Genomic DNA, 14,481 nt, shown 5'->3' with positions numbered 1-14,481 from the left:
GACCACTTGCTGATCTCAGGATATATGATGTTATCAAATTGTCATTAGCACATCGCAGGGAGCTACTTCTGTGCTAAGGAAAACAGCTGATGATAATAGTTTGCTGGAATACTTTTGCATCTATGATTAGGTATTTTGCTCCAAATGCAAATAAGTAAATAGTTCAATCAGTAAATCAATAAGTAAGAAACTCTAAGCTTCAAAGAAGCCAAATTACCAGTAGTAAATAAACTTACAAAACACGCACTGGGCATTTTATTTTTTTCGGTTTTTTTTTTTTTTTTTTTTTTTTTGCGGTACGCGGGCCTCTCACTGTTGTGGCCTCTCCCGTTGTGGAGCACAGGCTCCGGACGCGCAGGCTCAGCGGCCATGGCTCACGGGCCCAGCCGCTCCGCGGCGTGTGGGATCTTCCCGGACCGGGACACGAACCTGCGTCCCCTGCATCGGCAGGCGGACCCCCAACCACTGTGCCACGAGGGAAGCCCCGCACTGGGCATTTTAATGTTGATGCAGCTGGCAGGTGGGTAGGAGCTGCGGAAGCTGTTGAGAGCAGGCCTGGCTGGGACTGCTCTCAGATGGCATGGAAAGATTTGGAAGAAATACTGCTCCCATTAGCCTCTTGTGCAGGTAGAAAGATGGAGCCTTTCCTGACTTCCCTCTGCTCTCTGGATGCTCATGACTGTAAGCAGTAACCGCATTCCAGATCCCCACTAGGCAAAGAACTTTGCCCAAGACTCCTTGGTTAATAAGTGTCAAAGCCTGATTTTGAACTAGGCAATCTGACTGCAGAGCTATGCGCTTTACCACTATAGTATGCTGATGCTCAACTATGTTCGATTACAGTTACCAATGAAAAATGTCTCATCCCATACATACTGTTTCAGCTCCATGATGCTTTAGTGCTATGTCATTAAAAGTCACTGAACATATACTTATTCCTTGATTCTTAGTGGTTGCAGACTATAGATACACCCATTTATTTCATGTGTTATTGATTCTCATGTTTTTCCTCATTTTGCACTATCATAGACTACCTGGTGATGAGGACTTTGGTTTTTGCTCACATCCTTAATCACTTGCTAAGGACAAGTTCTTACAACTGGACTATCTGAGTCAAAGTGTGTGCATGTAGGATCACTGCCTACAGTTGTGTTAACTCCACTTTGATGTCAGCTTCATGTAAATAGCAACCCCCGGGATCGTGCAAATCCTGAGGCCCTGCAGCATTGTTTTTAGATTTAAAAATCTGTAACTGTCATTCTTTCATAAAGTATGTGCGAATTAATGTTCACATGAGCAGAATGCCAGAATGTATTTCTGCCCACGTTAGATATAATACCATTAGTAATAAGGAAAACCTTTGGCAATTTGAAAAGTGATTAAAAAGTATTTAAAGTTTTAATTCTGCATTTCATTCAATCAAGTATTTTGAAAGTTGTATCAGTGCATTCTCATGATTTGTCTCCTTTGATCCAATCGCCTGTACTCATAATGCTTCTTTTCTATAGTATTTGGTGATGCCACTAATGTCTGATCAGAGAGAGGATCTTCCTGGCCAAGGAAACATGACATGGAGTGTATGCACCAGTGAATGAATAAACTAGACAGTATCTGGCCTGGTAGCATACAGCTATATTCTCATATCTGCTTCTTTATTCATTATTTTATAATGTGTTGTTTTGATTGAAGTATTATATAAAGAAAATTTGGCCGTACATAGACATGTAGATGGAAAGGAGAAGGATATTTGATCTTTTCAGATAATTGTGGCTATGCTTTCATACTACACCAAAACTTGACAACCTTTTAGTGTAAATGTAAAAAATAGACATTCATAAGTTAACTAATGAATTAAATTGGGTTAAAGTGATTTAACCAATCCAGCAAGTTTTGGCTCCACTTATGGAGGCTTCTCTGGCCATGAAGCTGGTTCATACCTGGTTTTGGAAGGATGGATGTGAACAATTAGATGAGAGAGACTGAAGCCTGCTTTGTAGCCCAGGCAGCGTGAAGAAGCATCAGCATGTCAGGCTATTTCATGGCTTATATGCAAACATGTGTGCAGATACATTTTTCAACATTAGACCTTAAGCACCTTCCAGGGAATAATTTCTGAAGCAATTACTTTCCCCTGTTAATAGGCAACTAACAAGTAGGAGATAATAACTTCTCAGTTGTATTGTGGCTAAGTAGAGCAATGTAAAGGCAACTAATTAACATCCAGTCTCACAATGTATTCCTTAATCTAGCCTGGCAAGAGCAGTTTATTTAGAATATGTGGAAGACTCTGAATCCCCCAAATTTCATTTTTCACCATGCCGATAAATAATTGAAGCCCACGGCTTTCATTTGTCCTATTCATCCCTCTTCTTTGATGCCACTCAGCTTTGCGGTACCATCCCTAATAGGAGAAAGCTATTTATCTGTTTCTTTAAGAGCCTCATGAATATTTCTTCCCTGCTATTCCTTGCTAGTACTTGCCAGTTCTTAACATTTCAGGTTTTCTCTCCTGAGTCATACTTTCTTTCGCCACTTCTTTCCTTGGCTTTGGTCACCATAATCATGTAGGTTACATAGGATTTTCTTAGGACTAGTAATAACTCTTGAGTGCAATGCTCTCTCTCTAAACCGTGCTTTAAACTCACTGAAGGAAGTTTGTTGTAAAACGAAAACCCCTGGACCTCACCTCTTCCTCCCACTCTCTCCCCCCCAACCCAGTGATTCCAGTTCAGCAATTCCGGCTTGGGCCCAGAATCTGCATTTTACATAGTTCCCCCATTCTCACATTCCCAGTGATTCAGAGGCAGATGACCTCACTTGGAAAAATACTTCCTGGGTAGACAACTGAAGTCTTTGATAGTTTTTCCTAGTTGAGAAGTAAACTTCTAGGAAATAGTTAACATCTCTCTAAATTGGAACCACCTACTTGGGTCTCTGACCTTCTTCTCTGTCTGAGCTGTGAACAAGTTGAGGAATAAAACAAGGGAATAGCAGATGGGGGCTAAAATCTCCTCCTCATTACTGATAAGGGCTAATTTGTAAGTTGAAGTTTAGTGTGAGAGTCAAATCGGTCGTGGACTGACCCCCAGAATATGGCAGCCTCTCTATGCTGCATGGAGGAAAGAAGAACAGTTTTCTGGGTCAACTTGTGCCAGGGAAGAGAAGCTTAGAGGAGAATGATTAGTCTATGCTTCCTAAGTTTATTAATCTGATAAGTGACCTTACCTTCCTGGGGGGTGGGGCAATGAATACAAAGGTAGAGAGAGCCATAGGCGCCCCCTTTACTTCTCAGGAAATAGCAGGAATAGAGGAAGCCGTATTCTTCACCTCTATCTCCACCTCTCAGAAAAGGCCCCAAATCAAAAAGTTTAACAGCCCACTGAGTTCACTGGTCTTTGGGAAACCATATCCTCTGGTAGGAATGCAATAGGTGCAACTTTTATGAAGGGCAATGTCACAAAATATTTCACAATTACAAATGCACATATCTTTTGCTTTAGAAACTCCCCTTCTAGAAACATCCTACAGGTATACTTAGAGGTGTGCAATGGTGAATGTAGAAGAGCAAAACTACCAACATTGTTATTAATAGGAAAAGATTAGGATTTCCATTAGTAGGAGACTGTTAAATAAGCCATGATATGTCCATATAATGGAATACTATGAGGCCATAGAAAAGCTGAGAACTTTTAATATTCTGACATAGAACAATCTTCAAGATTTGATGAAAAAAATAAGCCAAGGTCAGAATTATTTATATAATATGCTGTCATTGATGTAAACCAAAACGGAGGGAGTGAATGAGACTATTCTTGGCTTCTATGGTATAGAATATCTCTGGAAGGATAGACAAGAAAAGGGAGAGGAAACAGGTTGTGGAGGAGAGTAGGGAAGTTTTTAAATCATATATAATTTTGTACATTTTGACATTTTAACCGCAAGACTGTTACCTATTCAAAAAATTAGATTGTGACAACAGCAAAGCCAGCCATCTTGACAACTACTCTCATCTCGGTCTGCATCTTTGTAACTAACTCCAGTATTTCAAATTCTCTCCTACCAACAATCCCAGAGGATTTATGTTTCTCCAGAAATCTGGCAAGATTTCCCCATCCTGGACCCCTTCCTAATCCAGTTCTCACCATCCTTCTAAGGTTATGTCTTTGATACTTGCAGCAACCCTGAACTTCCGGCAAACCTGTCTCTGCTGGTCCTCTGATTCCTCCCACCTCTGCCGCAGACTACCCAGGGAGTTTGGTTTTTGCCTGTATGGATGCTTCTCTCCTCTCTCTCTCTCTCTTTTTTAAATTGAATTATAGTTGATTTACAATGTTGTGTTAGTTTCTGTTGTATAGCAAAGTGATTCAGTTATATATATATATATATATATATATATATATTCTTTTTCAGATTCTTTTCCATTATAGGTTATTACAAGATAGTGAATACAGTTCCCTGTTCTATACAGTAGGACCTTGTTGGTTATCTCTTTTATGTATAGTAGTTTGTATTTGTTAATCCCAAACTCCTAATGTATTCCTGCTCCCCCTTCCCCTTTGGTAACCATATGTTTGTTTTCTATGTCTTTGAGTCTGTTTCTGTTTTGTAAATAAATTCACTTGTGTCATATTTTAGATTCCACATATAAGTGATATCATATAATATTTGTCTTTCTCTGTCTGACTTACTTCACTCAGTATGATAATCTCTAGGTCCATCCCTGTTGCTGCAAATGGCATTATTTCATTCTTTTTTATGGCTGAGTAGTATTCCATTGCATGTGTACCACATCTTCTTTATCCATTCATCTGTTCTCCTACGTCTCTTGAGATCGAGATCTAAACAAACCTCTTATATGACACTCCCGAGAACAACTGGAACTGCTAGCGGTTTCTTTCTCCTTAGAATGTCAGTAACCATCTTGCCTGTGCCACTTGTTCAGCCCTTAATTGGCTGCCTAAGATGGTTAATTTTTTCATGCGTGTGTTTGGGGTTGCAAATTGCCTCCCCATGAATCGAGATGTGCAAAGGAAATCGAGTCGCTTCGTGTTGTCTGTAGATGATCTGGTCTCCTTCTGAGCCCCCCACAAAGCAAAACAAAGCGAAACATCTAGTAATCACTGTCCAAGCCAAGAATCAATCCATGTCTTTCTCTTTCACTTTTAATGGGAGGGGTCATGTTTAATGTTTTTTAGTTTTATCAAAGGATTCAGTATAAGATTATTTAAGCGGAAAAATTACTGTTAAATATATAATTATTTCCTTCTGAATAAATAAATTTTAATTAAGGTGACCATGTAATTTCTTATGTAAACTAGGATTTTTTTTTTTTTTTTTTTTTTGCGGTGCGCGGGCCTCTCACTGTTGTGGCCTCTCCTGCTACGGAGCACAGGCTCCAGACGCACAGGCTCAGCAACCATGGCTCACGGGCCCAGCCGCTCCGCGGCGTGTGGGATCTTCCTGGACCGGGGCACGAACCCGCGTCCCCTGCACCGGCAGGCGGACTCTCAACCACTGCACCACCAGGGAAGCCCTGTAAACTAGGATATTTTTAGAATGAAAGGGACTAACTGGATGGAACATGAGGATCTTCTGTATAAACCAGAACTCTTCTAAGAAAACTGGGACGTGTGGTTACTCTAGTTCTCACATATTCTCTTTCAGAGACTCTTAATCACCAGGGACAGCTGACTTGGCCTTCCCCTCACTCTTGATATCTACAGACCCTGCTTCATTTCTCTCAAGTCTTGCTTCTCATCTGACCAGTCTACCCTACAGCAAGCACCCACTTGGTGGGGGCATCATGGCAGGTCTGCTCGCTCTCAGCTTGTACAAAGCACTGGAAATGCTTACACATGCAGTTTTCATCTAATTTAATATGTTTCCAATCCTAAATATTTATTTCATCCTCTTGAAAACAAATACTTTACAAAAACAGAAATGTCAAAGAGAAGAGGTTAGGTATCTTGATAGCCTAATACATTTTACAAATGTACATTTTCATTTCTATTTACAGCATCTCATGAGATCGTTCCAACCACCACTGAAGTCATATTACCTTTACTGAGGCTGACAGGAGTCTCTCTGCTTGGATGACTCCGCTAAATACGTCAGTCTTTAGAGCTCCATGCTCCCTTCTCTCCTCCTTTCTAATATTGTAGCAAAGAATAGGGGGGAAGGAGGAGTGGTTTATGTGACCTCAGAGGACTGGGGTGAAAGCGGGCTCTCCAGCCTTGACCTAGCCCTTTGGGTTTGGCTGGTCTGGTCCCACCCCTGGCCATTCTGCTCCAATCCACTGCTGATGGCGGCTACTGAATCGGCATCTGATCTTTTCCAGTTCCACCTCGATCTTGTCTCCTTTCCCTGCTGCCTTAGCTTTCCCTTGCTGTCTAAGGACTGAAGACCCTCTGAAACTCTGCATATCCATTAACTGGCCCCTAGACTGAGCAGTCTCTTCCCACATACCTAGCTTGGAGGGGCCCATGGCTGGTCTGTTGGCCCTCAGCTTAGCATCTCCTCAGCATTGGAAACCAGGAAGAGTCAGGAGAACGAACTTGATCTTCTCTTTGCCCGACTCTCCTACTCCATCCTCCTCACTGTGTCAGGGCCCCATGCGTTGCTGCAGTGCCAGCCCACAGGGTGATCTCTTAGGTCCCAGATGGCGAGCTGCGTAAGAAGCCAACTGCCAATAGTGTGTCAGCAGCTCCTTCCTCTCCAGGACTTTGTGGTTCAGGACACGTGTCTGATCCTGCAGATCTCCCCCTCTCCTACCCACGTGCCACTGGACCCAAAGGGACCATGTCGCAGCTTGGGTTCTCTGGAAAGCCGACGCTGAGAGACAGATCAGTTTCCAGAAGGTTTATCAGGGAGTCCTCTCGGGATCACTACTCATGGGAGGCAAAGGAAGGAAGCCTGACTGGGCAGAGGGAGAAGTTGTGCTGTGACGCCGTCTCAGTGGCCCCAGCCAGCACGTGGGAAACCAGGGATGGCTCGTTACAGTTGTCCTGAGTTGCGGCAAGAGGGCCAAGCCTTTCTACTGCCCTGCATCTACCAGGTGAAGGATGAGAACTGCCCTACAAAGGGGTGTAGCCTGGGCAAAGTGACGCTTTAGCTGAGGGCTGTCTGCCAGCAGCACTCCCAGCATCTGGAAGGGTGGGTCTTTCAGTTCTGAGGGGGAGTCTGGGGGACCACAGTGTCCACCACAGGTTGACTTTTTCTTTACTCCTCCTATGTCATATTTCCTTCTGCTCCTGCGTAGCCATCCTAGGTAGGAAGTTATATTCTGTACATCATGGAAGAAAGTCTGTGATTTAATATGCCAGGACTAGCTCTTGATATGTTACATGGGAGCTAAAAGGATTTAGAAAATGGTTTCCTTCTCAACAATGTCTGGATTATAACCAATTATCTTGCAAGAAAAATGCTATTTTGAATTTAAGAAGCTTAACTATAACCCTTTCTTTTTCTTTGTAGCTCTTCTGTAATAATCCTACTATCCCCAAAGTATCTGGTTAGATGATTTGGGCTAACTAGGGAGAAGATAATGGTATACAGAAAAGCCAAGAGAAAAACCACTGAAATATTTTTAAAAATATTTGTGATCTACCTACATATATGTTTTTTTCTTTCCTTCCAGCTCAAAGTTACTTGAGGGCTGGGGTCATGTTATTCCTATGCTTTTAAATTTCTCTCATGGTATTTAGCGCAAGGCTTGGCATATGTAGTGTGCTAGGGAACCAACTACATATTTTATCATCTTTATGAAATTCACAAATACTGGTGCTTTAGTTATGTGTGTAACAAGTTGCCCCCAAGCTTAGCAGCTTGACAACAAACATTATGTCACACAGCTGCTGAAGTTAAGGAAATTGGGAGCAGCTTAGCTGGTTGATTCTGTCTCTCATGAGGTTGCAGTCAGTCTGTTGTCCAGGTTGGCAGCCACCTCAAAGATTTATTGGGGCTGCAGCATCTGCTTCCCAACTCACTCACATGGTTGTTGGCACACCTTGGTTCCTCACTGGCTGTTGGCCAGAGGCATCAGTTCCTCACCAGTGGGCCTCTTCGTAGGATTGCTTACAGCATGACAGTTTGCTTCTCCAAGAGCGAAAGGTGGGACAGAGAGGGGGTGGAGGGAGAGACAGAGACAGAGAAAGAGACAGAAAGAGAATTCAAGAGGCAAACCACAGCATTTTATAACCTAATCTCAAAAGTGATATACCTAATATGAAGATTAAAGATTTTGGAATTGAAAAAAAAGAAAAAAAAAGCGATATACCATCACTTCTGCCATATGCCCTTGGTCACAGAGGTCAACCTGGTGCAGTGTGGGAGGAGATTATGCAAGGGAGGAATAGCTGGGATCCCTGGGGTCATCTTGGAGGCTGGCTACCACAACTGGCATAAATTCTTGATTCTTCATCTGAAGCTTGGCACACTGGAAAGACTCTGGGTTTAAGACTCAGATATGGATTGAGAAAAGCTCCCTTCTGCCATTCACTACCTGTGTGACTTTGGGCAAATCACTTTAACTTAGTTCCAGTTTTCCTATGAGTGAAATGGAGATCGTATTACCTTCTCTGGAACAGTGTTATTGACAACAGTTGAGGTAAAATCCACAGAAGGTCTAGCCTATGAGGAGCCCCAGGGGAAGGGATATAATAATGGTAGCTGTTGTTATTAATAACAAAATCAGCATTCTTTCCCCACTTATGTCATGTTATCTGCCCCAAGACAGTGGTCATGCTTAGGACCCAATGGGTGTTCCAGGTGTAGATTTACAGAACTGGGGGGTGGTCTATCCAATCTAAGAGCTGCATCTTCAGGGCTCTTGCATTCCCCCAGCTTCTCCTGGGGGTGACAGTCCTCCACCAGAACTGAGGGAACCGCACTCCCGATTCAGGTAACCTCCAGTTTTTCTTGCCAATGTCAAGGCAAATTAGTTATTGCACTTTAATTTCTTGAGCTGTGTATGTCTTGGTCCCAGAACCACCCCAGGGGAGGAGACTGAGGATGTGATTCTAATTTGCTGTAATCGCAGTTGATATTATCATTGTTTTGAAGCATTTGTATTTTCCCTGACAAAATGTCAAACACACAAGGCAAACTGTATTCTGAATTCTAGATTAAATATTTAAAAATACATGAATGGTCTGAAAATAATTACTCTTTTAAAGCTATCTGGAATTCATATACCTCCTAATAGTGCCAACTGGCTTATGGATGCCATCAATTAAAATAAAGGGGAAAATTCATTGTTAAATTAGTCAAGTATGCTGAAAATTCTTAGGATGGGAAACAGATTTCAGTATTGTTTACCTCTATTGGGGCAGGGTGTATGTTTTGCTTTAGTTCTACTCAGAGTGTTCTAACTAGTCAACTGTTCTTTGTTCTTAAATTGAAATTCTAACCTTTAGTATAAGCAATAGATTTTGTCAGGGGTTTCCCTGCATATTGTCCAAACATGTCCCTTTGGAAGAAAGCAAATATGAAAAACATTTAAGCTTGCCAGATGGATGATTTAGTGTTTTGTTTGTTTTGTTTTGTTTCCATATTATCCAAGGATTCTTGGTTTCCTAAAGGTTTCACTTGCAGCACGAATTCCCAGGCACTTTTCAAATATAATTTTATTTGCATATATCTTTCCAGGAATACATCTACCCTGTAAAGAGAGCTCTCTTTACATGATGAGTTTAGCATTGTACCTGACTGGCTTTACCGCACTTGTAACATGTACACAGAACAAGGGTGTTTTGAAACCTACAATGTAATTCTAAATGGAAATGTGCTACAATGTAATTCACATCAGGCATCTTTTCATGCATAGCTGAAGTTTAGAAGGCGCTGCAGGAGAGCCGATAAATAATTTATTTTTCCTTCAACTCCTTATGCCATTTTTTTCCCTTCAGCTAATTCTCCTCCAAAAGTGCCTTTCGTTAAGAACTTGAAAGAATTCTCTTTCTTTTACTCAGACTCATAAATATTTCCTTTTCTATTATCACTGATAGCTGAAACATGTTTAAGTAAAAGTTTTCCCCCAAAGGAATATTGTTTTATCTTTGTTAATGGAATCAAATGAAATTAAGATCTGCTGCGTTTTGAAGTCCGTGATTCAAGTTCATTTATTAAAATGAATACTGCACTGCTCTTTAGAGAGATCACTTTAGTTTTTTGAAACTAGGACATTCAAATATCAGCATGGAAGCAGAATCCAGAATCTAAATCTTTGTTTTTTATTAAATTTGTTGTGTATTTACATATTTTAGAAGGTTTTTTCATTAAAATACTACGTGTTTATTAAAGAAAATTTGGAAAATACAGAATCATGAACAATAAATTCATTTCCCGATCATCCCATTACTCAAAGATGAACACGTGGATGTTTTCATGTATTTCCTTGTTTTTCTACATTTGTAAAAATATGTACTTGGATTTCTGAACGTGAAGCCTGCCTGAGGGAAGGTCTTCTTCAGAGAAATATCTCATATTTGTCTTTATCTTATATTATAACAATGTAAGAAATGCTTTTACTACTAGGCTTTATCCAGATATCATTGTAATTGAACATACTAGCTTTCCACATTTTTTTCCAGACTCATTAGTGTTGCCGGTAGAATCAGGTATGATTTACTTAGGGGAGAATTCTCCTCAGGTCTCTTGTGACAAATTGGCTCTTATGCTTGTTGGGAGTTGCACTAGCCACTGGGCCAGGTCATTTATACCCTGACAGATACCATTATTCCAGACTATTTTAATTTGAATGTAACTCTTGATCATCTGGAGTATATATCCAAGCAGTCTTTTAAACAAAGGGGAACGACTGGTATAGTTTTGGAGCTTCCACATAACAATTTTTCCCCGAGTCAGGTTCATAATTGAAAAGAAGGGAATCAAATTGTGTGATCATAATTTATATTTTTTTCCTTCCGCAAACTATAATGATTGTTGTGGCCTCTCCCGTTGCGGAGCACAGACTCCGGACGCGCAGGCTCAGCGGCCATGGCTCACGGGCCCAGCTGCTCCGCGGCATGTGGGATCCTCCCGGACCGGGGCATGAACACCGTGTCCCCTGCATCGGCAGGCGGACTCTCAACCACTGCGCCACCAGGGAAGCCCAGCTGTCCCATTTTCAAAGAGAAGTAGGAGTGGCCACAATCAAGCTTTCCTGATGGTTTTCTTTCTCGTCTTTAATAACTTTCTCTGTCAGAGCTGCCCTGTTTAAATTGAACCCTAGTCCCTTGCTTCGTGCTCAAGGCTTGTTCTTTCCCAGGAAGGCAGTGCCTTGATTGTTCCCCTTCCTCAGCTATTAGCCCTTCATTTACTGGAGGAAGACTTTTTCTCTAGGGATCAAAGATAGCTGGGTTCTTCAGCTTCAGTAAAACCTGTGTTCAATAAAACTGTTCTTGGAAGCGTCCTAGAAAAACACCTTATCTCCTGTTCAGTGTCACTTGGAGAGGAAATGGCCGTGTGGAAGAGAGAACCTCTTTGAATGTCACTTGTAATCAAGGCAATTCTCTGTGTTGCTCAGTCAGCTTACAAAGACATATTTTTCCCTTGAGTTTTTTTTTTTAATGACTCTTTACTTTATGGAGATGGGTGGGTTGGAAATCTGGATTTTGATGAGGACATAAGTATTTATGTAACTTTCATATCTTAAAAAAATAGGCTCTGAAAATCTGTGGTCTCTAGAGATTAAATCGGGACCCATTCATTACTATCCACAAGAAAAAAAAATTGAACAGTTTGGTATTGGTGAAAAATTAAGGACGAATTAAGGAAGTGAAGAAAGAAAAATTCAATATGGATCCCTTACTACTGGCTAGGTTTTATCCTACATATAAATAAGGATGCTTAATAGTTTTAATTCCTTGTTTTCATCTCTCTTTTTGGCAACATCCTCTTCTCTCTGCAGCCTGCCTAAGGCTGAAACCTCTACTACAACAGCCTTGATGTAGGGCAGAATTTGGGTATTTATCAGGTCCCCTTGGGAGGCAACAGGGTATAGTGGAAAGCAGACAGATTTGGAGATTGACAAGTATAGCTTAGAATTTAACACGATCTCAGTAGATACATGATACTGAGTTTTGTTGAACCTCTCTGAGCCTCAATTTCCCAATTGTCAAAGCAGGTTTAATACCTTAAGGTCTCAGATCAAAAGTCAGGGCCCCTCAGTGATAACGGCCTTGATCACATTACCTAAGTAGTGCTTCCCTTCACTGTCTACTCTATCATCCTGTTTATTCCCTTGCACAATTGTTTCTTTAGATATTTGTTGTCTGTATCTCCAGGCTAGAATGCAAACTCCTACAGGAAAGGATTTTTCCAATGCTGTATTCCTAGCAGCCCACACAGTTCTCCATACACTGTAAGCCCTTTATAAGTTATCTGTACATCGTAAACCCTTTATAAGTTACATTAGTGGATGAATGAATGACTGAATATCAACTTCATTGCGTTACTAGGATGGTTATTTCAAACTGTGTTTGTAAAGCGTCCAGTACAATGCTAGGCAGTAAAATCTTGAAATATATCCATCCGTACAGGTTTAGACACTGGAATACCCACTGTAAGGGAGAGGGGGGTAATGCTCGCATAAATTCTACAGGACAGAGTCCCCAAGGACGGTCTTATGTGAAGACTCCGAGGCAGTGCTCCCAAGCTCAGGGTTCTTAAGTCATTCTCCGTATTTCAGGAAACCTAGTGCGAATCCTACGCCTAGCCACCCTGAATCAGCATGTGTTAGGAACCTCAGGATTGTTGTATTTGAGGCTGTAGTCAAACCAATTCCATCTAGTAACGTGGTAACCCTGGTTATCTCGCGCTGCTTAAACATGCTGCTTGGTAGGTATCTGTGTCTGCTTAATTAGAAGTGGGAAATTAATTAATTGGATGTAATCAGTGCTGCTTTTTAAATAAACACAGTCTTTGAAATCTTGGTGGGTGTGCAAGGGAGAAGAGAACGAGAAATCCCCTTGGCGGGGAATAGGGTGGATCCCACCGAGCTCAGAGGAGTCCCGAGCATCTGGCTGGGCTGGGAGATCTTTGAATTCATTTGCAGCTGATGAAGAGAGACTATTCTTAGGAAGAATGAGCTCAGGATGAATAACTTAGCTAAGAGAACAAGCCTCTCTTTCTTTTGTCCAGGGTTTTAAAAAAGACTCCAGTGACCTAAAGAACAGCACCTCAGTTCTCCATCTTTTGTGAAAATTCCCATTCTGATTGGGGGAAGTGTTGTTTGCTGGGGTTTGAGGTTGGGGAGAGGATGAGTGGACTTACACCTGGTACAGTGGGTTCGTTCTTGTGCTCCAGCAAAAGTCTGAGACTATTCTTGACTCTTTTTTATAGCAAAGAAATAGCAAAAAAGAAAAAAAGAAAAGAAATGTTGTTACAATTGCAGTCATGGTCTGGGGCATTATAACTTGGTTTTGTGAAAACACATCTCTTCCCCAAAGGAGCTCAGGTAAATTCCTCTTTAGGAAACAAAAAGCTCAGAAAATCATAGCTGGAATAGTTGATTCTCCTCCTCTCACCCAGGTGGGGGAGAACGTACACCGTTGCAAATTGCTTATTTGATGCTGGCTTTTCCCTTCATTATGAAAAGCACAGCGGTAATGCCACAGTTATGAAATCCATAGAACAAGGTTAATCCTTAGTTGGAAATCCACCTGGGGAATAATAATTCTCATTTTCTCCATCAAAACTAAACTGCAAAGCATCATCACGTTTAAATACAGTGCCGCTCAAGGCGTGTTTTGTTTTTTGTGTAACTCGGTTGGCACTGCTTGAGGAGGGCTCAAATATTCCGAAATAATCAAAGACAATTAGGCAGTTTTTCTTCCTGTAAGTAATTTTAGCTAAGAAATCAACCAGAGTTAAGTACTACATTTGGGCAGGAAAGTAAGGTACTCTAGGGTTGGTTTGTTACATGCTAATATCCTAGGGAGAAACATTTTCAAGCAAGGCACAAGGAAACAATAGATGTTCCGCAAAAATGTAATTTCACAGCAGGGTTTTACAATTCAAAGTTTCAGATTCTTCTCCTATGTTGTTAGTAACAAACTTGGAAGAATTTTTTTTTTTAAAGAGCTGTTTAAAAGTGCATGCTTGTTTTAATCTTCGGTTTTAAAAGTAAATTCGGAGTGATTGCTACATGTCCCAAGATGAGATAAAAAGAGACAGTGGTTGTGAATCCTGACCTTAGAGATTTTATTGTCTTATTTGGCAGGTAGGACAGGCATAAGGGAAGGAACTAAAATAGGGCAAGCCACAGAATTGGTGTTGTTTACAATGGAACTGGTTCCTGAATGAAGGTGTAGAGGATTAAGCGTGTGGCTATAACTTTTTTTTGATGTATGTATTGGACCTTCTGCTGATCGTGTCTTAGAATACTTTTGATCTTTCCAACACATCTTTCAGTTTAAGGAGTACTGTCTACCTGGAGTTGTTTTAGCACTTTGACAAACCCTAGACCAACTCTTGCTTTTG

Source organism: Lagenorhynchus albirostris, chromosome 16 (genome assembly GCF_949774975.1).
Source record: "Lagenorhynchus albirostris chromosome 16, mLagAlb1.1, whole genome shotgun sequence".
Lineage (NCBI taxonomy): Eukaryota > Metazoa > Chordata > Mammalia > Artiodactyla > Delphinidae > Lagenorhynchus > Lagenorhynchus albirostris.
This window is presented reverse-complemented; position numbering follows the sequence as displayed.